General features: G+C 38.3%; 1 long non-coding RNA gene across 1 annotated transcript in view; it reads left to right on the forward strand.

Annotated features, from left to right (window-relative positions):
* Positions 1–27,832, forward strand: part of LOC119797945 — an 83,910-nt gene that overhangs the window by 38,340 nt on the left and 17,738 nt on the right. The window contains exon 2 of the long non-coding RNA XR_005282641.1: positions 26,096–26,171. This is a non-coding gene — a long non-coding RNA (uncharacterized LOC119797945). The remainder of the gene's footprint in view (positions 1–26,095; positions 26,172–27,832) is intronic.

Below are 27,832 nucleotides of genomic sequence, written 5' to 3' on the forward strand. Positions count from 1 at the left end.
AATTTCCAAACAGCTTGACATAATTTGATAAATAAGGCACTTTTTAATGCATTTAATTGCAATGGACTGTATTTAGGTGTAACACATTAAGATATAAATATAAATGTACAATACATGTATTAAAAATATTAAAACTGCTTTCCTTATTCATTCATTTCTCAATTATGCATTATATTATGTTTGTCTGTTGGATAAAATACATTCTAAAGCCTGTGGTTATAGCAAAAAAAAAAACTACAATGGCTCAAACATTACTGCAAAGGCATTCAGCACAAACCTTATGAAAGCTTCTGTATCCTGGAAACCAGCTAGAACAAATCCCTGGTTAATAATATACATGTAGACTTATTCACACAGGCAGTTTGTTTAAGATGTGGAAAAACATACTTCCCATACATCACTTTTCTGAGAAGTTGATTCACATGCACACGTGTGATATACAACGAGAATGCTGAGTAATCTAGTAATTAGTGAACCTCTAAACCCCACTCACTTGCACACGGTCTCTGTGTCACAATTAAGCAGGAACAAAAGCAGAGCATGGCAGTATTATAGATCACATAAAGAGCATATTGTCATTAGATTAATATCACTGCTTGCAGGAGTCTTGACATACTGCCAGCACAGACAAGTGTGAAATTGAGTACATAATTATGACATCCATAACCCTCCACGCTAGCTCTTAGCACAATATTAACTGAAGAAATAATATGTTTGAGTACAGTATGTGTTAATGCTATGAAAGCCTGTTTAATTGAAATATGACAGGGGAGCAATGACGATTAAATTAAACTGGAGATAATCTTCTGACACAAAGATAATTGAGGTGAAATCCTCAGGCACTGAAGAATAGCTCAGTAAGAGGAAAGAAATAATCTAGCCTTGTGCTGGGGAGGAATAAGAATATTTCTCCTTGATGGGGGGATGGACATATAAATTCAGCACTCAGATTAAAGTGTGATTAATCAAAGCAGTAATCCACAATTTGAGTGGAATCAGAATGGCATATGTCCACTTTATGTAATTTTCTTTTCTGTCTCCTCAAGGAGACTTTGTGTTCTCAACTTTGTGTTCTTGACTTTGTCCTCAAGGAGAAGTGTTTGTTTTTGTTTCGATCCCCTGAGATCTGTCATCCGTCCTCGCAGGATGACTTGATGACTGATCCGGTTGCAGCGGGAAGAGAGGCTGGCAAAATGTTTTCGTCTTTCTTGCCCACTTAAAATAGCACAGGGGAGCTCTTGTGCACTTCCAAACATATGGCCTCATGTTAGTGCTAGGGCTGGTTCAAAAGGGATTAGAGCCTGTGGGTTAAAGTGTCTCCGTGTCAGCGGTGGCACCCTGCTGAATTTCCAAGTCCCTGTTCTGCCAAACACCAGACACACTTGTTTGAGCTTGCACACTGAAAAAGTCATGCATAAAGCAATTACATTTTTTAAGTAAATATCTTTACTCTTGTCATTTAGTTACCTTTAAAAGCAGCATAGAGACACTTTTGCTTAATTCTTTGCAGTTTTCTACCACAATTGAGTTGTCCTGAATTAAATTAGTTCTCCAAAATATATACACATCCCAAAGAAGTTTGCAGTTCCCTTTGATTTTTTGCATTGTCCAACCACATATGAAAATAAAGCCTTTAACAGCAAATGGCTATTGATACTGAACTTAGTGTTACAGAATCTAAAATACTGTAAAGGCCACTGTCATCTAACAAAATGTGTTGTTAAGGGAGAATATTGAGCAAATAATTATTATTATTATTATTATTTTTTTATCTAAACGTTCGTATCAAGTGACATGATGAAAGGCTACTTTGTTTTCAGAAAGGTGCTCATCAGGGATTTTAGTCTGTGCTCGGTCAGGTGAGGACAGAGGGAGGGGCTTGCATAAGCTGCATTCATTCAGTGTATTCTCATTATCAGTTCGTATGAAATCGTACAAAAAGTTATGCACAGTATTTCGTACGTTTTTGACGTTTTTTTCGTCGTATTTCGTTGTATTTTTACGTCTTGCCTCGAGACAAGATATCCTTGCGCATGCGCATCTTGCGCACCATTCAATAACATAGAATTTAACATACAATGAACCCTGACCCTAACCCTAAGATACAAAACAGCAAGCAACCTAGTGAGAGACATCATGAAGTAATTATTGCACTGTCCGTCCCAGTTTTACGTCCGTCCGCGGATCTGATTTTTTCGTCTGTCTGGCTGCGCATGCGCACTGATATGTTTTTTCGAGGAAAAACGTCAAAAACGCACAAAATACTGTGCATAACTTTTCGTACGATTTCATACGAACTGATAATGAGAATATGTTGATTCATTTGAGAATCAAGGCCAATTAGACATTCAGGCATTAGTACAGTATTGTTTCCATCTACTTCTCTGTAGTATTGTATTAATATTTATGTTCTCAGTTCTTTTTTTGATGATTACCTATTTACTGCTGAGTTTCGGTAATATCCGTAAATGACTGTGACCTTAAATGTTACTTCCATACAAATTTAAATGAGAGCTACGCATGTAGACAGTCGGTCTAGTTTTGTTTGGAACCCTTTAAGACCAAATGTCTAACGATCGTTGATATTAGAACTCATGGAATTTTTTGTAAATAAAAACAGAGTGGGTTATGATGGTCTCTATTGTATTTCTTTTTAGGAGAGGTTGTCTGAAGTCAATATTATTTATAGTTCTTTTACCTACAGTAGAAAAATGTCTAATCACTTTAAACTTGTGCAACACGATTTTGTGGATAAATCTTTCTGAATAGAAGAAACTAGCAATTAATTCTGTTATGAGTTTTAAGTGATTTTAGGAATTTCAAACAACTCAAAAATATTATAAATATATTTTTAGTCAAGTTTAGCACTGATAAGACCATCGCAGTACCTGAAATCAAGACTATACCTTTAATGCTGCTGATCGCAGCTGTAGCTCCTTAATAATTTTATCCCTCTGCATCAACCAATATACAGTTATTGGCTGATGACTGGCTGGATTACTCATTTCATTCACCTGCCTAACTCCGCCCATTTTCTCTTTACCGTTCTTCCGATCCACCTGCTCCTGCTTCCAATTAACCAGCTCTCTAACCAGTCATTAATGCCAGATTATTCTTGAGTCAGTGGCGTTTCAGAGTGTTTCAGCTTTACCTTAGCGTTTCTGATTTCCTGATCCTGACCTATTCTGCCTCTCGACCACTGAATCTGCCGGTTCCTGTCTGAACTGTTTGCCTGACCTGTCTTTAGACGTTTGCTGGATTTTGTCTGTTTGCTTAGCTTGGAGCTGCTCCCAGTCAATGACTTAGATTTCCCTTCGGAACCTCTTCGGACTTCTGATCTCCTGGTTCTGATCCTGAGCATATCCTCGACACGGGCTTTTGCCTCGCGCTCTGGATTTTCCTGCCTTCCTTTGTCTGCTCGCATCTGATCTCCTGCATGTTCTCTCTCCTCCATGGCTGTTGCATCTGGGAAAGTCTGGGTGGCGCCCTCCGCATCTTTGGGCAGCCCACCAGCTGGATAGTACCTCATTCTCTGGGCACGGACTAAACTATAAAACCAAGTTAGTAAATCACACATTCACGCATTAATCATTCTCTGTCAGATTAATGCGGTCACTAACTTGAGTTTTCCTCCTGCAGAGATTCCTGCCTTAGACATCCTTGCTGTTTTTGCAGATCCGTCATTTTAAAGTAAATGCCATTACATTTTCTGACTGTCTGTCTGGCTTGAATACTGGGTCCCCTGTTCTGGGCCCTGACAGTTATATCCTTCTTCGTCACTGTTTACCCTTTTCTATTTAACTCTCTGTCGTATTTAGCTTAAATGTTTAATTCCATATCTTTAACCTTCTTTTATCTATAGAATGAGCAAAAAAACAGAAATTGAAAAAAATATAGATTTTATAGTTGTGCTGTTGGCTAGAGGTCACTGAGCTTCCCTGGTTCCAAATGTCCGATTTTGTTTTGTTAATAATTTAAACTGTGCTCATGGGGGTGGTATAGTATTACAATACAAGGAGAATGGGTTAGAAAGGCCAAATTACTAAGGGCAAAGGTCACATCTAAGAATTGCCTCCAATTTGTGGTTACTGTGGAGCAAGAGTAAAATTAGACAAGCATAGAGGCTGTTTATCCAACATAAATAAGCACAGAAAGATGAATAAAAGTTATATTAATTGATTTGGGTTAGTTAAATGCCAGATACAGTTTAGTGTATGAGAATTTTCTCCTAAAAGTCCCTGTAGCAAAGCCAGAACAGAACAACTCCAAAAAAAAAAGGTTACAGCAATCTGATGATGACAGTAATAGAGGAGAGAAATGTTATCCAAGAATGTCTCCTAATAATGGTTTTGTCACTATCTCCAAACTGGTTTTAAATTTAAACAATACTTATTTTATTTTTGATCACTGCTGCACTTTATAAATGGATGCTAAGCCTCTGCTCATTCACTGTCGAAAAGCTGAATGTAAGGAAATTTCCTTTTTTTATACACTATGTATACAAAAGGAAAAAGTTTGTCTAAGTCTAAGTCTAAATGGAATAATTTTTCCTTAATTTCTACATGTTGAATTTCATAAAAATTAGGCAATTTGCCAACTAGCTCAAATATATTGATATTTGTAGAATATTGTTTCATATTTTAAACAGAGAAAATACATAAAGACTGTTCTTTGTTTATGTATTTTAACAAATGCTAATTGTTTTCAAACTGAGATCATGTAATGAATTGAAGTTTGACTTGATTTTAGCTATAAACAATGAGCCTTTAAGCACTGTCCATACCCTGGTGATTTTAATAACTTTTAAAAAACATAAGCATGTGTGCTTAGAAACACCTCAAATATTTACCAACAAAATAATCCCACCCTATTAGGGGGTAAACATGCAGAGCCAGTGCGATGAAATGTTCAAAACCAAAAGAGGTGTGTAGTGCGAGGTTACATATTACAGCATAGCAGGTCATAGGAGGAGCTTGGAGGACAGAGAGTGTTGTTCCCAGAGGCCAAATGCATTGAGGAGGGGCGTCAGCCAGCACCAGCGATCTGCCTTCCCTGTGCCTTCCCAGCTGCTGGGAAAGATGAAGATACCAGCAAATCTGTGTTTGTTCAGCCACTCCACAAATATCCCTTCTCTAGATTGCGTCTGGCTAAGGAAACGGCACTTGACTGGGATTCAGAAATGATTATTGGTGGCAGTGTCCTTCTGGGGCTGCTTTTCTAAATGTGCCAATAAATTTCACATGTCTAGCTTTGTTTTGCTTTCATTAGGCCTCTAATCTCCGTCCCTGGGCCAGGCAGTTTCTGCCATGACTGAACTCTCTGTTTTCTCTTCAGCAGAGCCAGTGATTAATGACTGGACAGCATTATTACTAAGGCTCTGCTTTTTGAGTTGCATATATGATTTTGTAGAAATTGTCACAATCTAAACACAAAATGAATATATGGTGCTCTGCAAACATAGTCTACCAAATACTATTTCATTTGTCACATTACAACCATGTATTGTGGGGGTTTTGTGTTAGAATTGTGTGACAGAACAACATACGTGAGGCATAATTGTAAAGTGGACAAAAACAAAATTAATACATGGTTTTACATTTTTTTGCAAATTGAATAGAAATAGAATGGAATAGAAAGAGCGTTGTGCATATGTTCTGCAAAGTCTTATATACTTTGATGACATTAGTGGCTAACCAGGATCATGAAGACCAAGGAATACACAAGACATGTTCTGAATAAATTCTTTGATACATTTAAAGCTTGGTTTGCTATATAGTACAAGCTTTAATTTAGTTCTTTATCTAAAAATTGAAATAGTTTGGCACAACTGTTGTCCTACCTAGACTGACTGTCTAATTAAATGGTAATTGGACTTATGTCTAAAATTCCTTGCGAGGCTGCTTTAAAACATCAGATTGGGGCAATGGTTGAACTTCCAGTAAAGCAGAGACCCTAACAACAAAGCCAAAATAACAATATGGTTGATGCAATCAAAAGATCTTGCTGCAGTACTGGTCTGATGAAAATCTAGCCTTAAATCAAATTTAGAAAATAATTTAAACAAGTTCAAATATCCTCTCCACCGATTCTGACCCTGTGTTTCTTTACAGGCACCTTTTGACTATGCATAAATGTGTTTTGGTCTATCTCATAAAACTACAAGATGTTTTCGTAAAGTAACAAAGTGTGAAATCATTCATGTTAATGACTAGAAAACAAACCAGTTTTACCTTCTGTTACATTGTGTGTACAGCAGCTCATTTTTCTTTCCTCTGTTTTACATTTCAAATCTATCACTAATAATCTGTAAATGATTACACCTCTAGACTGTTTATGAAACCTGACCTGCCAACAACCCTTCATCTTTTCAAAATGTGACTGTTGTCTGTGTTTTTCTTTGAAAATGACTGAGCCATCAATAGTCTTCCGTTAACTTGACATTTATGCTACTTTTAATGACTTCTAGCTGCTCTGAGTCATAACAGTCATATACTCATATCCGTGGCTGTTAGTCACCCATGATTTTGCCGTTGTAATATCATATGTTCTTTTTTTGTCTTAGTTAGAGCTCCTGGCATAGGGATCTATGCTTGGCCTCACAAACCAACGTGCCATAAACCCAGCTATTGTGCTACATTCATCCAGCTAAGCTGACTGTGTTTTCATGTGACTAATGTATGATGCATGGTGTGTGCCAGTGTAAGTTTTTACTTTACTTTCACCTCAGAGTCCAGAGAGTGTGCGATGGGAACAGGCAGGCCAGGTTTTCAAAGAAAGGCAAAGCCACTTGTAGAGTGCAGTAAGCAGGTGCTCAGCCTCTCAGGTCTCAACACCTTTGCTGTCTGGGGAGGGAATGAGCTGCCTGCTAACCAGCTGCTTTTGTGAAGGGAAAGAGAGATTTACTTTTGCCACAGAGAAGTTGCCTCTTTGTGTAAAATGTGTTAACATTATAACCAACACCAGTTGGAACCTAAACCCAAAGTAGCTGGACCCACAGGGAAAACCTTTAAAAAAGACTTGATGAATGATATTTTTGTAGCAATGAGGCCTTTGTTGATTTTTTATTCTTTTTCTGAATGTTTTTTTTCATACTAGATTGAGTGTTTTCCTGGGGACTGAATAAGCCTGTCACTCCCATATTAAACACTAATAAATGGACACCACCTGTTTAAACGGTCAGTGACATGTCAGGGTCAAGCAGGTTTCTCTATGATTGGCCACACTGAGTGAATGGAGCATGTTGGATACCCTCTGTGGTAACTTTAAAAAATGTTCAGGAAGTTTGGTTCACCCTTTACGGCCTAGGACATTTCCTACTACAGGAGTTAAGCACTCAGGACAGGAAACCATTTGCTGTGGCTGTAAGATCTCTTTAATGACTGTCTAACTAGAAACAGGCTGGACTAATTCAGTGCCTGGAGCCAGCAGGAATGGCCTTGCATCTAGACGTTGTTAGAATATTTACTGCTTCTTCGATGGGAGTCTTTTTGACAGTGCTGTAATAAAATTTACAAGGAATCCCTTTTTAGCGTGATGCGAGGCAAAGCGTGGTCAAGAGGGGCAGAATCATGCCTGAAAAAGTAGCGGGCCATTAAAGTTATCGTTTGTCTTTGTTTATGTGGATCAGGAACTACAGATGGCTGACATTTAAATAGCGTTTGATCGGCTGTGTCCCCGGCTACCTTAGAATACAGCAGGATGATGCTCAGCATCATCTGACTTTGCAGGATGTCAGAGGAGATCACTGTTGCAGTTGAGGGAAGTATCAGAGGTGTCCTTTTGATGTAAAAAACAAACAAACTGCTGATTCAGACATATTGAGCGGTTCATGCTCTCCCCTCTTTTTTGTTGAATGTTCAGGTACTTCAGATCAAAGGCATTTGTTTTGTTTTATTCAGAAAACATTGTGGAAGCCAACACTGTTGGACGCACAAACTTGCCAACAGTGGGACTGGTTATAGATTAGGGGCTTGCATACATGGCCATGTCTAACTTGTCTATGTGGGTGTCCATGCACTGCATTACACAGCTTGTCAGTGCTCCTGTTGACTGAGGAAATGAGCTTGGACCACCAGAGGTGATTGCGTTTGTGCAATTGGAGACTAGAATTGGCTTGTTCTAGCCAATGACGGGGTCTGCTCTATGAACCACCAAGTTTCAACCCCCTTCAATCTTGGGTTAATAAGCTCACAGAGTGGTAGTCCCATTTTTTTTCCTAAAGGGCTGCAATGTCTGGACAAACTGAGACACTTCGGTTTCACTCCGACCTCTCCACCCTCCTTTCTCCTTCTTCTGTTGGTTTAAACAAATGCAGTCAACCCCAATTAGGGGAGAGTGAGAGCAGTGCCAGAGAGGCGTTGGTAATAGTAACTTTGTTCAGCTGGTTCCTGCTGTGACCAGCCCTCATTTAAATGAGCCGCTTGATAACCCTAAGAAATACGATCCTAGCAAGAGAGAGAGGGAGAGGGGGAACAAGGCGGTCTCTCCACTTTCCTTGCTCCCAGTGGAGCCTCTTTAACAGGCCTCTTACCTCTCTGTGTGGAGGGACACCAAAATGACGCAAAAGAGCCAGCTGGGAAACAGGGAATTGGTGTTCACTTTCTGCAATTGCATATTCAATCTTTATGATGTGCAATTTAATTTTCTCGCAAATTATTTCATATTATGACAACTTTGAGTATAAAATATCAGATATGGTCTGATAAACCAAACAATTAGATTAGTACAGAAATGAAAAAAACATGATCAATAACATGTTATTGATCACTACAATTTTAACAATGCTCTCCAGGTCATAAAGATTTTGGAACAAACACTCATGAACCTTGATAGTACTTTTTTGTGGAATAATAAACATATTTGCCCCTCTGCTCTTTACAGTGTAATTTGATAACCTCATATTGTCAAGTTAAATAGTTGGGCTATCTGTTCAAGTAGTTAGTTGTGTGTTTTTGATTCAAGATTTTATTCTTCTGAAAACTGCAGCCAAGAACAGCTAAAACCAAACAGACCACAGATTAAAAAGACTTTGTCATGCAGGTGCAACAGGTGCAGCAATACAATAAATGGGATGCCACAAACGGTACTAGAGTAACTGGTGTTTTCTCTGGATTTATGTGGTATTGTACGTAAGTAATAATCCTTCTCCCTAAACTGTTGCAGTGTACTGCTTCTTTAACTACCTGAAAGAGGATTGCTGAGAATTTGGTTCCTTTATGAAAAGAAATAAATTTTGCTATTGGAACATATTTTTGATCACAATAAACAAAAACCAGCCTGAAAACTAATGTTGTGTAACCAATTTCTCTTACACTGTTTTTAGCTCTACATTAAGGTAAATCTTTCAGGTAATTGCTCAAATCAAATGTCAAGAGAAAAGATATAGATAACAGAGACTGAAAGATTGAAGGATTCTCTATCTTGAACTATATGGACCCCAGCAGATATGAAAGTACTGTTAACCAGCTTATTGTGTGTGGGTTGATGGAAAAACTAGAAGTCCAGAAGATATGCATTGCATCCTTGTTTACGTATCAGTATATTTTACTTATTTAACCTACATTTGCGCTAAACACGATTTCCGCTATTACTGCACAAGGTCACTGTTAGTAGGCTCTGTATGTCTTTGAAAAAAAACAAAAGCATTGTCTTCTTGATATACAGTTAAATCCTTTATGTTTTCAACATATTTTTACGTTCATATCTTTAAATAAGAGTAAAAATAAAGCACAATGTAATCTGTCACAAATATTGATGGACGCATATTTTGTGTTTTATGTTTTTACAGAACGTAAATAAAACAATCCTCCTTCAAAATTATTTTACCTCACCATATTTGATCTGTTTTCCAGCATATATCCTTACTGACCCTAAAGCCTGCTGCCTTGGCTACTTCAGGCAGATGGTGCTTTTGTCACTTTGATAATAAACATCCAATAAAAATGGTAATCATATTAAAAGCAGCATATTGTTGTTGGGACTTTTTGTTCTGGTCCTGGGAATGGCAAACAGTTTATAGCACTCAGCCCATACACAAGCTGACTTCCTAAGCTTTGAAATCAGCACTTGGTTCTATCATAACAAGGACTTACAGTGTTAACATTTTCTCAGACTCCCTTTGACATTGCCAGCAGGTCAGAACAGAGGAGCTGTTTGGTCTTTGATAGGCGCTCAATTGTCCTGGAAGAGGATATCTCAGGGAACCCACAGGTCTCGCTGCCCATGCTCCTTCCTCCATCCTTTCATTGCACAAATCAAGCTGTGACACCAGCTTGTGTTTCCACAGGCACTTTAAGAGACCGGATTTATGGGACCATTGGGTTTATGTCAGCTTCAGAAAAATGACAAACGGTAAAAACAGGCATAATAGTGCTTTAACTGGAGCAGGACAATGGTCTGCCACTTATGTCTTGTCAGAGACACATTTTAATGCCTTCTTTATCTTAAAGAAAGCTAACAAAAAAAAAACAAGCACTTAAGGATTAGAACAATCTTGCTCTTTTAAAAACAGTGTTAAGATAAATTGTTTATTGGATTTTTGCTTTCTGTGATGTGCTTTTGTCCATGACAAAAATCATAGTCCCCGCATCAGACTATTGAATTAATAAAATGCTACTTTGTAGCAGGGGGGATGCATTCTGATGATTGCAGTAGCACTAGCAAAGTCCTGCGTTTCCCCCAATGGGATCAAAGATCTCCTCCTTAGTACAGCAGCACCATCCTGATTTATGCAGGCCTTTTTACATTTGACATTGTTGTCAAATCTGGTTCCATTTAGGAATCAGCAAGCTCTTTTTGTTACAAGTGACTGTCGCTGGGTGCTGTAATCAGATTAGTGTGATACGCCACAATGACAGACACAGCTGTTTGAGAGGCTTCAGGCATCTGGTAGGGAGGGGCAGCAGTAATGTGGACTTGTTTTGGTGGCTGCTGCAAAACATAGCACTGTTCTACCTGCTTGCTGAGTGAAGTGCTCTGTTTATTTATTTTTGCAGAGATTCAGGATTAAAGTGTGGAACCTAAAGAAGACTCATCTATAATACAGGTATTATGGGGGAATCTAACATTTAATATAGTATGGGGAAAGAACTATAGCCGACAAGCTGTTTGAAATAGTTATACATATTGCTTCAGTTTTTTGTTGTAATATTGTAAATAATTGTATTATGATATTCTTATCACATCCAGAAATGTAATTCAGTAACCAAAACGTAAACAGACTAAATGGTAAATGGCCTTTACTTATATCGCACTTTTTCAAGTCAGGAGACTAAACCAAAGCGCTTTACACTACATTCAGTCATTCACCCATTCAAACACACACTCACTGATGGTGGCAAGCTACATTGTAGCCACAGTTGCCCTGGGGCTCACTGACAGAAGCAAAGCTGCCGTAAACTGGCGCCACCGGGCCCTCTGACCACCATCAGTGGACAATGCAGGTGAAGTGTCTTGCCCAAGGACACAACACTGAAAGCCGGAGCCGGGGCTTTAACTCTCCTACACCCGACGCCACTGTCGCCCCACTAAAAATTATGTGTTATTGCAGTCATATATATTTATTTCCTTACTCCAATATATATATAAAAAAATAATGGTTGCAATATAGACAGGATTTACATTAATTATCTAGCTACTTTTAGTCACACAATTGTGCTCACAAATCATTGGGGAGCAATGTTTATTTGAGAGTGGCACACCTCATTTTAGGATTTTTATGCTACAAAGCTTTGAACAGGGCAAAATAAATTGACAGATTTATGGCAAAAAAGTTTATTTGTATAGCACAATTAAGTACGAAGACAAATTAAACTAGTTTACATGAATTAAACAACATAATAGATGAGAATAACAGCAGAATAATAGCAAATAAAGATAAAAACTTGATAAAAGTTAATACCGTATTTTCACGACCATAAGGCGCACCGTACTAAAAGGCGCAGTCTCAGTTATGTGTCCCATTTCTGTATTTAACACACACATAAGGCGCACCGGACTATAGGGCGCATTTATTATATACAGGTACATGTCCTCTACTACCTTTAAATAGCTCTACTGCGTATTTTAAAAATACAGCGGGCCCAAAACTGAGTATGACTGTGCTTTATTCATGTATTTATTACAAAGTATTAATCAATCCTGCGAGCTGGCCATGAGACAGACACATCGCTGATGACACAGCGCTGTGATTACTCCTAAATTAACTTAAAATCCTGAAACCTGCCGACGGAATATGTTCGCTTTTATTGCCGGTATCCTGGTGCCTGCACTGTAAATTATTTAGATGAAAAACACCTGCCAGCCGCCGCGGTGAGGCTGCTGTTGAAGGGATTTCTGCTGTCGGTGCACCACTGGTATGTGGGGGTCTGAGCGCCTCCGACAGAAATAGATAATCTGGATGAACTGACTGCAATTAAGTTTTCAGGTGGCCTTTCCCACTTAAAAACATATTAAAACTACTTTATTCCCACTGATCACAGCAAATATAGCTGCAAGATTTAGATTATTTAGATGAAAAACACCTGCCAGCTGCCGCGGTGAAGAGGAGGAGACCCGCCCAGAGGCTGCTGTTGAATTAAGTTTTCAGGTAGAAAAATAGAGCGGGAGCAAAACTGAGTATGTTTGTGCTTTATTCATGTATTTATTACAAAGTATTAATCAAACCCATCAAAGTCATCATCCTCTGTTTCTGAATTAAACAGCTGCGCTAAATCAGACATGCCAATTTCCCATTCTTCGCTGTCAGAGTCACTTTCTGTGCCGGGCGGCTCCTCAGAAATGAGGCCGGCTTTTGCGAAAGCTTGAACAATAGAGCCAGCAGACACGTTAGTCCAAGCATCAACAATCCATCCGCAAACGGTGGCGTAACTTGCCCGGCGCTGCCTTCCACTTATCCTGAAACTGTGGTCTCCGTCTGTCATCCATCGCTCCCACGCCGCTCGCAGCCTTACTTTGAACGGCTGCTTCACACCGATGTCGAGCGGTTGAAGTTCCTTTGTCAGACCCCCGGGATAACGGCGAGCACAGCGTTCATTTGATTCACCTTTTTTTCACATCGGCTGTGAGATGGGCATGCAGCGATGGTGATGCGTGGAAAAAAGCACCTGGTCTCCTCACATACACCTGCCTTTCATCATCTTCTCATCCATCCAGCCTTTTTCATTTGCGTTAATATCATGTCATCGGAGCGCTGTGTCTGTCTCGCTGTCAGCTCCCAGATCATCTTCTCTGATTGGTTGATGCGGCGCGTCCAGCAGCAAAACTTCAATTTTTCCATCTCGAGCAGCAGCAGCGCGTTGGCGGCGCGCTCCCGACGCGCTGCACCTGCAGCTCAAAACGCGCTCCGGGACCTTTTGCTGCGCCTATGCGCGCGTCAACCATTGACTTTGCATGTAAACTCGCTGCTTCTGCTGCACCTGCTGGGTCCGGTTCACACCGATGTCGAGCGGTTGAACAGCGAGCACAGCCTTAATTTGTTTCCCCATGTTTTTCACATCAGCTGTGAGATGGGCACGCATGGAGTTACATATTAACAGCGATGGTGATGAGTGGAAAAAAAAACCCTGGTCTCCTTACATTCAGCCACTCTTTCATCATCTCCTCAATGAGGTGGTCTCAAAAGTCGCAGTTACAACACACATAAGGCGCACCGCACCATAGGGCGCACCGCACATTTGAGGGGAAAAAAAGACGTTTAAGTGCGCCTTATAGTCGTGAAAACACGGTAGTAAAACAAATAAAACAATAGGACAACAGCCTTAAACTAGTAATACTAAGTAGCAGTTTAACTTCAACAGTCAAAGGCAGTTCTAAACAAATGGGTTTTTAAGTCAGGCTTTCAGCAATTTTCCAGTCTTCTGAGAGTTTGTTCCAGATCATTGGAGCAAATAAACTAAATGCTGCTTCTCCATGTTTGGTTCTAGTTCTGGGTGGACAGAGCAGGCTGGTACTAGAAGACCTGAGTGGTCTGGGAGGTTGATACACTGACAATAAATCTGTTATGGATTGAGGTGCTGAAGTGTTTGGTCTCAAACTGAAAAAAAAGTCATGACTGAGTAGTAATGTAGCACCACCTGACATTTTTTGGGGCTCTCTCCATCACTTGACAAAAGATTGTAGGCGTGTTTAGCGAAAAAAGCAAAAGGGCAGCCCATGAGGCAACAGGACACAGCAGCTGACCTGCGGCTGTCACTTCAGATGATGAATGAATCGGTTTCACATCAATCTGATGCTGAGCGTCTGTAATTGGATTATTTTCACACCATGGAAGCACAGGGTCTGACCATTTAAACCGCAGGTGGGCCTCTGTTCTCAGATTGTGGACTGTGTGACCCACAGTCAATATCCTGCTGCTCTGCTGGTTATCCTTAACCTAGTACTAACTAGAAACACAGAGCAGACTGGTAAGAAAAAAAATCCAAGAGCATAATCAAAAGGAGGAGCTATGTTGGTAAGAATTGAGGACAAGCAGAAAATTTTTGTTATGTCTGATTTTTTTTCCTTTTCTAGGAAATTCAATCAGGAGAGCCTTTCAGTTGTAAACACCTTAGACTATTGTAATTCATTTTGAGGCTTTTCCCACATATTTAACATGAATTTTGTATGCAAATTAGCTGAAAAACAAACAAATAAGTTGAAGCACAAATAACACAAAATGGCAGGTTTATTTTATTACAACTAGCATTTTCATCAAATGTAAATCTGATTGTGAGAGGACCCCGTGAGATCTTTGTTCACAATTTTCTTTAGATGATGCTCACAAATTTCCCCACAACTTATCTGAATGTGTCATTTATTATTTATTTATTATCAGTAACCGTCTTTACCTGTTTTGATATATTTTTGGACTTTGATTATTCAAAATTAAACCAATTTTCATATGTAGCATCCCAGTAGATTCTTTATGCCTAGGTCACAACTCCCATCCCTTAATCTTTATATACTGAACAAAAGCAGGTTATTGTTGCATAAATAACTAAAGTATTTCTTGGTTTCTAACAGCTATGTTGGTTTTCGGTTGACCTTTCATAATTAAGTTAAAAATATATCCATTTGGTTATGCTTCTGTTTTCCCATTTTTTTCAAGTATTGATGGTACCTTCAGTGTACCATGGTATATACATACTGTAAGGCTGTGGAGCGTTTTGAAATCTCCTGTAATAGTCTGTTTTAAGTTATCTGTTTACAAACTTTAAAGGGGTCATAGAATGCAAAACCAATTTTACATTGACATAGATGAATAGCGATTGTTCAGTGGGTGAAATGGGTGTACTGAGAAGTAGCTACGGAGAAAATTCTTGATGAAAACTACGGTAACTGTAAAAGACAGTGGGTATATGTAGAATATGATGCCTCTTAGATTACCCACAGGTATAATATGTGTGTAGTGGTGGGGGATAACAACCTGCAACAGATTGTCAACTTGTTTACAGTGTGACCCAACTCTCACCTATAGAGACCAGCACTGCCGACCCCTGGGGATGCAGCTGGGCCCCAAGGGGTATAGATAATAGATAAGCGGATTGTCTATTCTTGGATTTAATGACTATTAAAAGTCCTGTCAAGGACATTAGCTATGCGTTTGATAAAGGAAGCTATACTTGTTTCTACTTACAAAGAAAAATCTGGTTTTAGGATTACACAAAGGTTAGTGGTACACATCTTATTAGAGTTTTCAACTTAGATTTGGTAAAATTTCCTTTGAATATTGATCAATTTAACCTAGTCTTTGGATAGTTATCCTACCCAGCTATGTTGGGTTTAACCAAGAATGCAACCCTGTTAACTTAAAATAACCCAGGGCTGGATTGGTCCAAAACTGACCCAGCACTGTTTACTGATTGGGTCAATTCTAACCTAGAACTTTTTAGTATGTGGCAACACTGAATTTTTGTGTGTAGGTTTGAAGTGTCTTGGTGGAGGACATGTTCATTTTGTCACAAAGCATTTTCTGTTTTATTCCGGCCAGTAAAGTTTTATAGAGCTGCATTTCTAACATTGGATTAATATGTAAATTCACATGGGGCTCTCTTCAGTTACTGCGTCTATGATGCTTTTATAAGCAAGAGTTTTTCAATACGGAGGTCAGTTGCAGATGAAATGTAGTACAGTGAGTTATTATGTGAAGTCAACATTTCACTCTATGTTGCAAGCTTTACTAAAAAAAAAATTCAACAATCTTTTTAATCTTTTGTATTTTAGATTTTAAATTTTCTGACGAGCAGTTTGAAAGTTTTCCCAAAAAGAACCATTCAGGCAGGGTTGAGAGTCATTTCATTTGCTTTTTAAATTTTCTCAAAAAAAACAGTTGCATTTATCTGTTGATTTCACTGTTTGGTAACAACAAGCAGGATCTTCACCACTTTCGTGCTACTGTTCTCCCTGTAGCTTGTCTCTAATTAGCACTCATGACCTCCCATGGGTTTATTTACTCTGATTAATAACCAAAACACAAATGTGAGTTGTCCAGTGAAAAAAGTGCATACCCATCTTTTCTGGCATTCTGCATTAAATCAGTGGAAAATTCCACAGGATTGTTTTTTATTGGACTGAAGTTCCCAGGAGCTGCACAGCCAATAAAAAGGCAACAAGATAAAAGAGCATGGAGGATTAGGAAGGGATGAAAGCTGTAAAATTTTCCATATTATCTTGTGAGAAGCTATGTCCTCTGCTCTCTCTTGTTACATTTACCTTAATTATTCTGAAGGACAGAGCCAAAGTAGGAGTAATATGAACCTTTTGTAAGTCAGCTTGCACACTCACTTATGGATGGCATGATTTTATTTTTTTTTACTTTACTGTTTTGACATGCATTTCTTTTACCAGTCTTGCTCTTGGTCATGACTCCAGTCTATTGTTTTGCAGACAGCTAGGCTTTCTCCTTCTTTTGCTCTCTGTTTTTACATGTCAAAGAATCGTGTCACAAGTCATGGAGACTTATAAAAGGAGAATTGAAGATACACTGAAATATCTGGACCTTGCAAAGATAAACAAACTGGGGTATTCATTGCTCAGTTTATGGGCTGTCCTTTGAATTTCTGTCTGCTCAAGAACTCTTTGGTGGTGCAACGCAGAGATTTCAAAGCTGCAATAAAATCATCTTATGTATAAAGGCAACCTCACACGCACTTGAACTGGCACTCAAATACACACAAAATGGATAAATTGTGAATTAAACAGCCTTTTCTTTGCCCAGTTCATAGATCAGTTTTTACAGTTATGTTCTGAGAACCATCTGGGTCTCTCCTTTCACTCCGGTCTGTGGAGCACAGATGCTCCTTTTGTGGTGCGCTCCAAATCTTAATAAGCAGTTAAAATATTTACCGAGGCGGGGCTTTTTTTTCTTTCTACCCAGCATTTTCTGCATCCCGTTTCTCTTTTTTATTATCATTATTATTATTTATACCTTTTCACTGGCAGAAAATGGAGATGTCCACTAAATGTGATTGATTGGGTCTAAAAATGGCCATTATTGCCATTAAGCTCCACATGTCAGCTGCTGCTTTTGTGTCGGCTGTATTTCTAAGCTAACCAGTGATCCATGAGCACAGACAGGAGGAGCAAGAATGTAATGCTCCTGAAAGAAATGCCCATTTCTCTATGGATCCTTCACTTGATTAAAAATACAGCTGCAGACACTAGCATACAAGTGGCCAAGGGAGTCAAAGAAAAGGAGGATAAGAAAAACGGAGAAAGTAAGTTTGAGTGCAAAGGGGAAACCTTAATGATATATGAAAAGAAACTCTCTGAATTGGGAGGAATAACGTCTTTCAGGCGATGTGTGAAGGAAGCATTTTGGAAACTTAGGGAATATGCAGTTAAGAGAATGCTCTTGCAATTATGTGGCCAGGAGCTAACTAAGTTTCCGACAAACATGGAGCTGAAAACTTGTGGAATGTGAGGAGGGGGTTGGTGTGAATCTGTTTACTGTTGTTGTTTCTAAACAGCAGGTTTGGAGCAGGCTGCATGCAGTTAGCTTCTGCTCGCTGTCTAATGAAAAATGTGAGAAAACAGCCATTGAAACATTTAAAGGTTACCAGATTTTTTCTTTGCTTTTTTATCCTCTGAGGTGTTACACATATCTTATCCTATGCATATACACCCAAAAGTTAAGCTAAAAAGTGGATATCTTCAGTTTTGAATATAACATCATAGGGCTAAATTCACCATGGATTTTAAGAACAATCCAGTCATTGTGTGACTGTGTGATTCATGTGCTAATCATATGGATGGAGGGTTTTGGACATTCTGATTGGGCACGGCTGGCATTATAATTGTGTGTTTAGATGATATGAGGAAGACATTACCTCATGGGAGATATAAACAGCATAGCCTCATAGCTGTGTGATCTGGTGACTCATCAGAATCACACTGTGGTGTTTACTTATAACTTCCTTGGCTTTTGCTTTTACAGAAAGACTGATACTGTCTTCTCATGCTACAGAAAGCAGCTGGAAATGCGCCTCGGTCACTTTAAAACCTAAGTACACTTCAGGTATGCAAACTACCTGGACTTTCTCATATTTTAAGTTACAACATAGAGAATATTATCATGTGGAAGTGAAGTGAATTGTTTTTTTACGCATTTGTCATCAGCCCCCTGGAGAAAACACATTTTAATACAAGGATGTGGTTGAATGTGGTTATCCCAATTCCTTTCCTTTCCTTTCCAGATCTCCATTTTAAGTCACTTTCCTGTTCAAAATTAAACATAGGTATTATGCTCAAGAGTTTTACAGTCTTAAACAGATTTTTTTTGTCAATAGCGTCACGTATTACTTTAAGCTTGTTCTTACCATTTATTCGCTCAGACCTGCTTCGCTGTCTTTACTAAAGAAAAGCATCTCAATAGCATGATGCTGTTACCTCCATCTGTCACAGTAAGGATTGTGTGTTCAAGATAATGTTCATTGGGATATAGTGTATAAATGTATAGGAAAGTAGCTACTTTAATTTCACACAAAAATGAAAATTCAGTATATACAAATTTTGAAATGGACTATGGTCTTAATCTAAATTTCACAGAATGTTGAGCGTGATATGCAAAGATTGCTGCTGTAAATTAATGCAAACCAGTTGGGTTTCAACCGGTGAAAATTAGCAAATTGCATTTTCTATAGGCAGTTCGAGAGTGGTCATAAAAGAAAGATGAGGTTCTAAGCTAAGCTATGTATATATATATATATATATATATATATATATATATATATATATATATATATATATATATATATATATATATATATATATATATGTACTAAAAATTCAAATATTTCTAGAGCACCTTATGTAGGCAGCCAAACACTAAGTGCTTTGTTGAGTCGAAGGAGATCAAATTTCGAATTTTAAGTATTTAAACACCACAATATTTCATTTTTCTCTTGCAATATTTTTTGCCATGCATAGATGTTATTAGTTGTTGTTATTCTACTATTGTTATCTCTTATGTTCCAAATATATTTACATGTAAATTGTGAATAAAAATGCCTGGAAACAATGACCAAAGAAATATATGTAAGTTTACACCTAACTTTCAGAAATACTCAAAAAAAAAGCAAAAAACTAGCCATGGTTAGGATTTTAGACTTGGAAAATTGCATTCTATGTTAATATTTTGTGTATCCTCCACCCACGAATTTCCTCAGTTTGCTTTAGAATACGTTCTGCATATTGATGCCGGCACACATGCAGAAAGAGGTTTCCACTTCCAATCTTCTCTGCATGTTCTAACAAATGTTTATGTGTTTTAGGACATGAAAACCTTTTAAAGATCAGACCATAATGTTTTGACTATTGTTTAAAGAATGATGAAAAAACATGTGCTTTGTTCCAAAATTGTTTTTTCCTCATGAGTTACTACAGAATCTTTAATGCCTCCATGCTTATATGTAGGAAACTAGTTTTCTGTGGCAAATCACTAACTTTACAGGTAGATTGCTTGAATCAGAAGAAGCTCCATAAGTAACTCTTGAAACTGAAGTAAGATTAATTTCTGTCCCTTTAAAAGATCCAGTGTCTCAGACAGTAAAGGGACAGTGGCAACAGGGCTCCAGAGGTCTGTATTAAAGTCATCAGTCATCTCCACTCAGGAGCTCCAGCCATTAATTTACTGCGTGGGACACTGCTGTCCACCCCTCAGTCCTATTGACTTTTTTAGAGGGACAAACACAGCCTACACATTTTGCACATTTTATCTCACTAGTTACCGACCTGTGCAATATCAGTGACTTGTTTTTTCACCATTGTTCGCTAGATGGCATGGGATATGCTTTGGTCGGCCTTGCTATATTTTCATAACTGCAGAGCTGTGTTGATACAGTGCACACAGAGGACAGGAAAACACAAATCCGAGCACAAGGCCTGGAAAACATGACCTCACACGCGTTGCAGCGCAGGAGAAGATTCCCAGAGGTCAGAGCACTGTTGTTCCTCTGAGGGGAAATGACCTAGGGGTCCCTGAGGCTGTAGAGTGACCTCAGCAGGCGACATTTAGGGCAAAGGGCAATCTGCTTCAGACGCCCACTAGTAGCACAGTCGGAAAAGAGGGTCCAATCCATAGTGGTGCACTGCACTGATTAGATCCTTGTTTCTGTTTGTAGTTGAGTCATAAAAATCAACCAGTGGTTGCCATAAACCCAGTGAATACAATGCTTTTATTTGGATAAAAAGGACATCAAAGTTACATTGTATTCTGACCCTTTACTGCATACAACAGCATTTATTTACAAAGGTATGCTATTTTGGGCAAATACAAAAAAACTGTTTGTAATTGTAAATGCCTATTCCCATCATTCTAATGAAATTAGGTCAAGTGGTTAAATCTTGCTATTCCACAGCCATTATTTTTTTTTTACATTGATGAGGTAGGAGGCAAACAATTTTTTCCAGCAATCTTGACATATAGATATACTTCTAGGTTTATCATTGTGGAATTTAGGCGAATAAAGTGTCAAAATAACCTGGGAAAAATTAAATGCTTGAATAACTGGTTACCCCACTGATAACCTAAACAAATGCCACCAAAATTTGAATATAACTCTCAGTCCCTCGTTTAAATCTGATGTATGAGACTGATTGAGGTTATTTTAGAGCATTTAAATCAAATTCAAAAAAAAATTTCAAGCTAGATTGTAGCCACAGCTGCCCTGTGGATCACTGCCAAATAAACCACCATCAGTAGGAAATGTGAGCAAAGATTCTTACCTACGCACACAACAACAATATTGACAACAACCCTTTGAACCCATTTCAGGGCAAACTCCTGCTTGTACTGCCACTGTTGCCCCCAACATCTTATTGCTAAAAGGGATTATCATTTTTGAAGCACATTTGAGACGTCCTTTGTGGTGTGGTACTTAGTCAGCAGATGTTTTGGCCTGTGAAGACCCCAGTGGATGCCCAGTCATTTCATATTTTTTGAATCATAAACGCTTTTGGGTTTTTTTGTTGAAACGATAGTCTCCGTTTTGTTGAGGAAGGAGTGGTGACGAAGTGGCTCAACTTGTGCCCCAAGTAAAGCTGTATATAAAAGCGGTTTATTTAAAAAATAAATATTTACATCTGTGATACCTATCTACTATATATTGTTTGTCAATTGGTACCAAGTTTTACTACAGCATGTATTTAATGTATACCCCATCCTGACTGGCTATCCCTTTCTGCCTGCCAACACTTTTCACCCTCTTTATATCTTCCTGAGCATCCCTCTTTCCTCCCCCTCGGCTGTTACTATCCGACCATTCTTGTTGAATCTGAATGTGTACTCTGAAGCCAGAACCACGTGCTTGTCCCCCCCCCCCCCTTTTTTTATAGCTCTAGACCGTTTGTTTTATTTATCTGACAGACGTCCCCCCACATTGTCCAGGGTTATCAGCGCTCTCCTGCAGATCACGTTACTGCCTGTGTGAGTCTCTGACCCATCTCAGGGTTCACCTTTAAATCTGATTCTTATCATTTCCTCTGTGATAAATAGGCATGGCTTAGAGGGAGATTACTTTGCTCGTCCTGTTCCCCTTTTCCCACTGTCAACAGCGCTTGCCACTGGGCCCCAAGCTGTCATCCCAGTCTCAGTCTGAGGAAGGCAAATACTCAACTCTGTTCCTCTAAAGATTTGGTGACTTTAGAAATAAAGAGGAGGGCTAGTGTTGTTCCCATGTGAATAGTCTCTTATCTCCAGTGGGCGTCCTTAAAACCCTCTTCCCACTCTGCATTACTCCTGTGAGAGTTAGTCAGCACATCGTCATACTGACAACTGAGCTTCCACATTGATTTTTCACACGGTTCTTATCTAAGCCAATACTTTTGAAAAGTTTTTTTTTCTTTTGCTTTGTTTTGTTTGCTTTGTTTTCAACTATCAAAAAAAGGTGTCACTTCAGATAGTATGTCCCAGTCTACATTCCAGTTCAGTCATCTTCTAAGAGTCTGTCTCAGACTCTGCAATCGTAGAGCCCAAACATTTCTGCCAATCCTTCTTCATGCAAAGACTCAAGCTCAGTTGGATTAGATTCTGTTAAAAACAATTTCAATTCTAACCACAAATTCTTAAATAATCTGTCTATTGATTGGGTCAAACTGACATGCTTTGATGTGATCTATTTCACTGGAGCTGCAAATGTATGTTTAGTTTTCCTCCCGAAGAAATACCCCATAAATCAATCATCTACTGTTCTTTATATTACTTGCCTCTATTTAGCTCAAATTATCTTCCTATCAGCTCTGATGACCATCCCTGTCCCTGCTTAAGAGAAGCATTCCCATAAGATACTGTTGTCACCACAATGAATGAAGAAATATTTAAGTCCACAAATTTCCCACCAAACCTCTGAATCTTCGCAGCGTCTCCAGATCTGACTTCTTCCCTAATTGGTCAAGGCCTCTGTTTATAAGAGAATGTGAATGTAACAGCCTTTCAATGTTAAAAAAATTAGAGAGCTTCAAATCTTAATCTTGCTTCAAATGCTTCAACAACTCCACCCCAAACTCTCTAAAAATATAATTATCCCAATTTAAAATGAAAATAAGCTCCACACTGGACTTCACTGGCTTATATGTATAGCTATGAGATTAAAATTCATATCACATACGGTATTTCAGATTTCCATTTGTAAAACATTTAAAATAATGTAGGCTATCATTTTCTTCTACTTCACAGATTAATATTACGTTGTATGTCCACCTCAGAATTGGACAAAACCATTAGATTTTCATAAATACATTTCACTTTTTGTGTTGAAATGCGTTTATAACTGAAACAAGGCCTACTAGCAAGCAATCAAAAAAACATATATACCTGGAGACAGCATGTGAAGCAGTGGTCAGGGATTCTCAGTTTGATTGATGGTCACTAACAGCCAATCCTACCATTTGCCTTTGGGAAATATGGAATTCATTATTCAGTTTCCCATATGGGGTCAAAGGTTAAACTGGGACAATGATAAAATTGGGGAATCGTTTGCTTTGGAGAGCATATGGGGGATGAAAGGCGGCACGTTGACTAACAGCTGGCTTCTCTCACCTATATCATGCGGACAGCTTTAATAGCGGTGAACTAAAGGGACCGGGTTGATGGAGGATGCTCATGTTAGCCCTCGGTCGCAATTTCTAACCCAGGTTCACAATCTTTAGGTAAACATTTCCATGAATGCATGTGTTTGGCCATATTCATCAGTGTGAGACTCCCCAGCTGTCTTCATGAAACCTGAACACAGCCTATGGACAGTGCTCTGGTGGTCTTTCTAAAAGGAAGTCATATGGCAGATGGCTCTTGTATATTGTTTTAGAAATCACATATTCATACATCAGATAATGGAATTCCACCTCGGAAACAAAGCTAAGACTAATATAAACTTACAGGTAACATATTTCTATTAAGATCTTGGTTATTTATATTTGACTAAGCATTTAGATTTCTTTGTCCTATTTGGTAAAGTTATGAAGTAAAATAAAAAAATGCAACCACAACAGATCTGGAATATTTTTCCCTCCATCATAATTGGGCAGTCACTTAATAAGGGAAAAGCGCAGCACTAATGATGATAGATCCAACACCCAAGGCCCTCGAGAACAATAACTCAGAGAATCCCATCCTACACAGTGACCTCTTGACCTTTCTTAGGCCACACAGCAAAGGAAATCTATAAGCAGGCTCAGAGCCAGAAGTGACCAGTCTCTAAACTGACTGGTCAGTGAGCATTAGAGCCTGTTTGCTAGACAAACAGGCTACAGCATACCAACCTCACAGCTGGAGAATAATCCCATTGGAAACCTCCTGGATATCTGGACTATGTCAATTAGAAGAGCTGTAAGATATGCAAATCTTTCTAAAAGCTAATGAAGCACAATCTTATTTCACAACAGGCTGAAAGTTCTTCTAAAGAGACAGAAAGAGACAATTTTAAAAGAGTCTCTGTGTTTCTCTGTGGGAAACTTGTCATCTTTGAACTCTGTGGGGTTCCATCGCTGCTCCTCAGCAACCGCTGTGAATTTTCTCTCTTTTCTATATGTGTTTGCAATTAATCCGCCTTGTATTCTCAAGACATGCTGTTTAGATGTGTTAATCTTTAATGCTCATACAATTTGGCTTGATTACTAGTGATTTTATACATTTCAGCATTAGGTTCAAATAGAACAAATCACAGGATATCTTGCCTAATTAGATGTGTTTCCATAAACTTTAATCTTTGATGCACATTTTGAAAAATCAAACCAAAATGTCTTTGAGCTTGCTTGAGGTGCTTTTTTTACTTTTACAAAGAAAAAAAAAGAGGAGATGGAAACATATTATATTTACGTCACATGACTGTTCAACTCTTTCCACTGTGACTGTCCCAGTAGAATATAAGGAAGAAATACAGTATCATTGGATTCTTCTTTTTTCTACACCGAATTTTCAACAACGAATTTTTTTTGCACCAAATTTTAAACACTGATTATTTTTTTACACATTCAATTCCGTACACGGAATTTTTATATAGTGAAAATTCAATAAAAAAAATGCAGCTGCAGAAAATTCTCCTGCAAAAAATTTGCCTCCAAAAAATTTGCCTGCAAAAGATTCGACTGCAAATGTGTTGACCTTTTGGTGAACTCAAGCCAAAGCAATCTATTCACTGGCTAAAAGCAGAGCAGCTTCTAGCCAATGAAATTAGCTCATTTGGTATGAAAAAAAAATAAGATAGCCACCGGCTGCTTCTTCCAGATTAAACCAAGAGCCTTCGCAGACAGGGGTGCCATGCTACCTGTGATCAGCTTAATTATTTTACTCAGTCCGATTAGATGAAAAATTCTATTGGCTGTCTACTAGTAGAAACCTGACGTCTTGTAATCATATCTATTTAACAAGATAAAATCCTTATTCAGCTTCATTCAGCCGGGAACAAAGCTATGCCCAACTGTTGTGTAGGGTGGCCAATTCCATAGCAGCAAAAAGGAGGACATTGTGCGGCATATCAATAAATTACTAAGGTGTACATAAGAATCGGATAAAGTCACATTTATAGTACAATTCTTAGTAGTTTTAAGAGGATGCTTGTGTAGCTGAATAGAACAAAATATTTAAAAAATGTAAAAAAGAATTGGTTGCCAGCATTTTTATTTATTTAATACATTGTGGTGTTTAAAAAGTGCCCACCGAGATGAATCTTTAAAGTGCAGAATACCACAAAGCATAAGATGTGTGGACTTAAACGTTAAAAAAATCTTTATAACAAGAAAGATTCATAATAAAATAGCCTAATATTATTTTTAAACAAAAAAAGAGATTGTAGAAAACACATTCAACTGCTCTAAAAGAATAGCTTGATTTTTAAGAGCCTCAGTCTTTTGGGAACTTATCTTAAGTGTCTGTGTGTGCAGCAGACCTGTCTTTATGGTCATCCCTTTAGCTATGGGCAAATCACTGAAATCCACTTTCATGTCACAGTCTATACTTCCATAGGACTAGTGATGTTCTATAGTATAGTCCACCTTGCAGCTCTGCACAAGTTATTTTAGCATCCAGGGGCGACAAAACTTAATGTAAAAGCCAACATTGAAGAGTTCAATGCTGCACGTTTATTACTTTTATGTTAATCCATACTCGTATGCCGTTCAATTGCAGCTTTTCTACGACTGCTTACGCCCACATCGCATCGACAAAGTGGCAGAAACCATGGAATGAATCTCCACTACCTTTGGTAATAAATTCATTATCTTTTGTCCATTCTGGGTTAAACGACGTCCTGGTTTTGACAGGACGCTAACTTTAACACTTAGCAACAGTAATTCTGATTCTACTTTTGTAACCAATGACAAGCAGATCTTTATCTGACACGCCGCCACTCTTAGCCAATCATCTGTTAGATCAGATAGTGATGCATTTTTGATGATTGGATATTGTGCTGCAGCCCAGCAAAAAATAAATAAAAATCTGCTCTACAAGCCTGGTGCCTCATAAAAGAGGTCAAATACATGTCTGGCTGGATGCGGCGCCGGACGGTGCAATGAAAATCCGGACTGTCTGCCCTAAAGCCGGACATCTGGGCACCCTACTGTTGTGTCACATGACCAAATAAGCTAATTTCATTGGCTAGAATCTGCTCGACTGCACTGAGTTTAGATTGCTATGGCTTGAGTTAACCAAAAGGTCACACATTTGCAGTCGAATTATTTGCAGGGGAATTTTTTGCAGCTGAATTTCTACCAGATAAAAACTCAGTGTAAGGACTTCAATATGTAAAAAAACTCAGTGTTTAAAGTGTTGGTGTACAAAAAAAGGCAGATTCCAATGAGACTGATTTTCTTCCATAAGAATAGCATTTCTCTCTCAATGTCTCCACATGAAATGTAGCATCACTGACACAGGTTGACATGAAGCATCTCTAACTTTCCTAATTAAACTCACTAAAACCCCAGTATTGATCTTTGATCTACTGGATCACAACACGTCTAATTCGCATTTTCCTTTTTTTCAATATTTTTAAAGTTTGCTTAAAATTTGCATGACAATTGGATCAGATTAGGCTAAACTCTATTTAGCGGTCTCAACTTTATCATAATTTCATTGGAATTACAAGTGGACTTTTAAAATCCAAATGAGATGTTTTTATCTCTTGGAGCAAAATAACCAATAGAAGCCAACCGTGATGTCATCATACAGGTACAATGACATTAGGCATGGCTGTAATAAGCAGGAATTACTGTGGAGTTTGCAAACCAGCATGGACCACATATCAGTAGTTGAGCAAGGTTTTAATGAATGTGTTGCCTTAAGGCAAGTTGTACTTCTTTATCAGCTTCTATTAGAGATGGTTAAACCCACCCGGAGATGTGGAGAGAGAAAAGCAATTCTAATGCTGGTATTCAGGAAGCCAGCAGAGGAAACAGCTGATCCGACATGTAAGGTAAATGTTTAGTGCATCTGAACTGATTTCTCAAACATGTTTCCATCTCCGCTTTATTGCATTTATTATTTTATAAAATATAAAAAACACCTCAAATAATTATTTAATTTATTTTTTTGTTTTATTTAGTTCATTCATTTTAATTTTGCTGTTTTTATCAAACTCTTTAATGTGCATAAGAAACTTTGATATAAACACATCTAGTCTTTTAGAAAATCACGCCTACACTTGGTAATGTTTCTTATCATAGTTTTACATCATTTCTGTGTGAGTGACCTATCTAAGTGCAGGACATACAGTTAAATATTTGCTGGTACAGAAGTCCAAAATGTATAAGTAGCTATATGATAAGCATTAACACTTTTGAGTTGGTAACTCTTTGGCTTTTAATTGATGATTGACTTATCATAAGTGGAGGCTTCCAATGAGACAGGAATTTCGATATTTTTATCATT

Source organism: Cyprinodon tularosa, unplaced genomic scaffold (genome assembly GCF_016077235.1).
Source record: "Cyprinodon tularosa strain WSP-4 unplaced genomic scaffold, ASM1607723v1 ctg604, whole genome shotgun sequence".
Taxonomy (NCBI): Eukaryota; Metazoa; Chordata; class Actinopteri; order Cyprinodontiformes; family Cyprinodontidae; genus Cyprinodon; species Cyprinodon tularosa.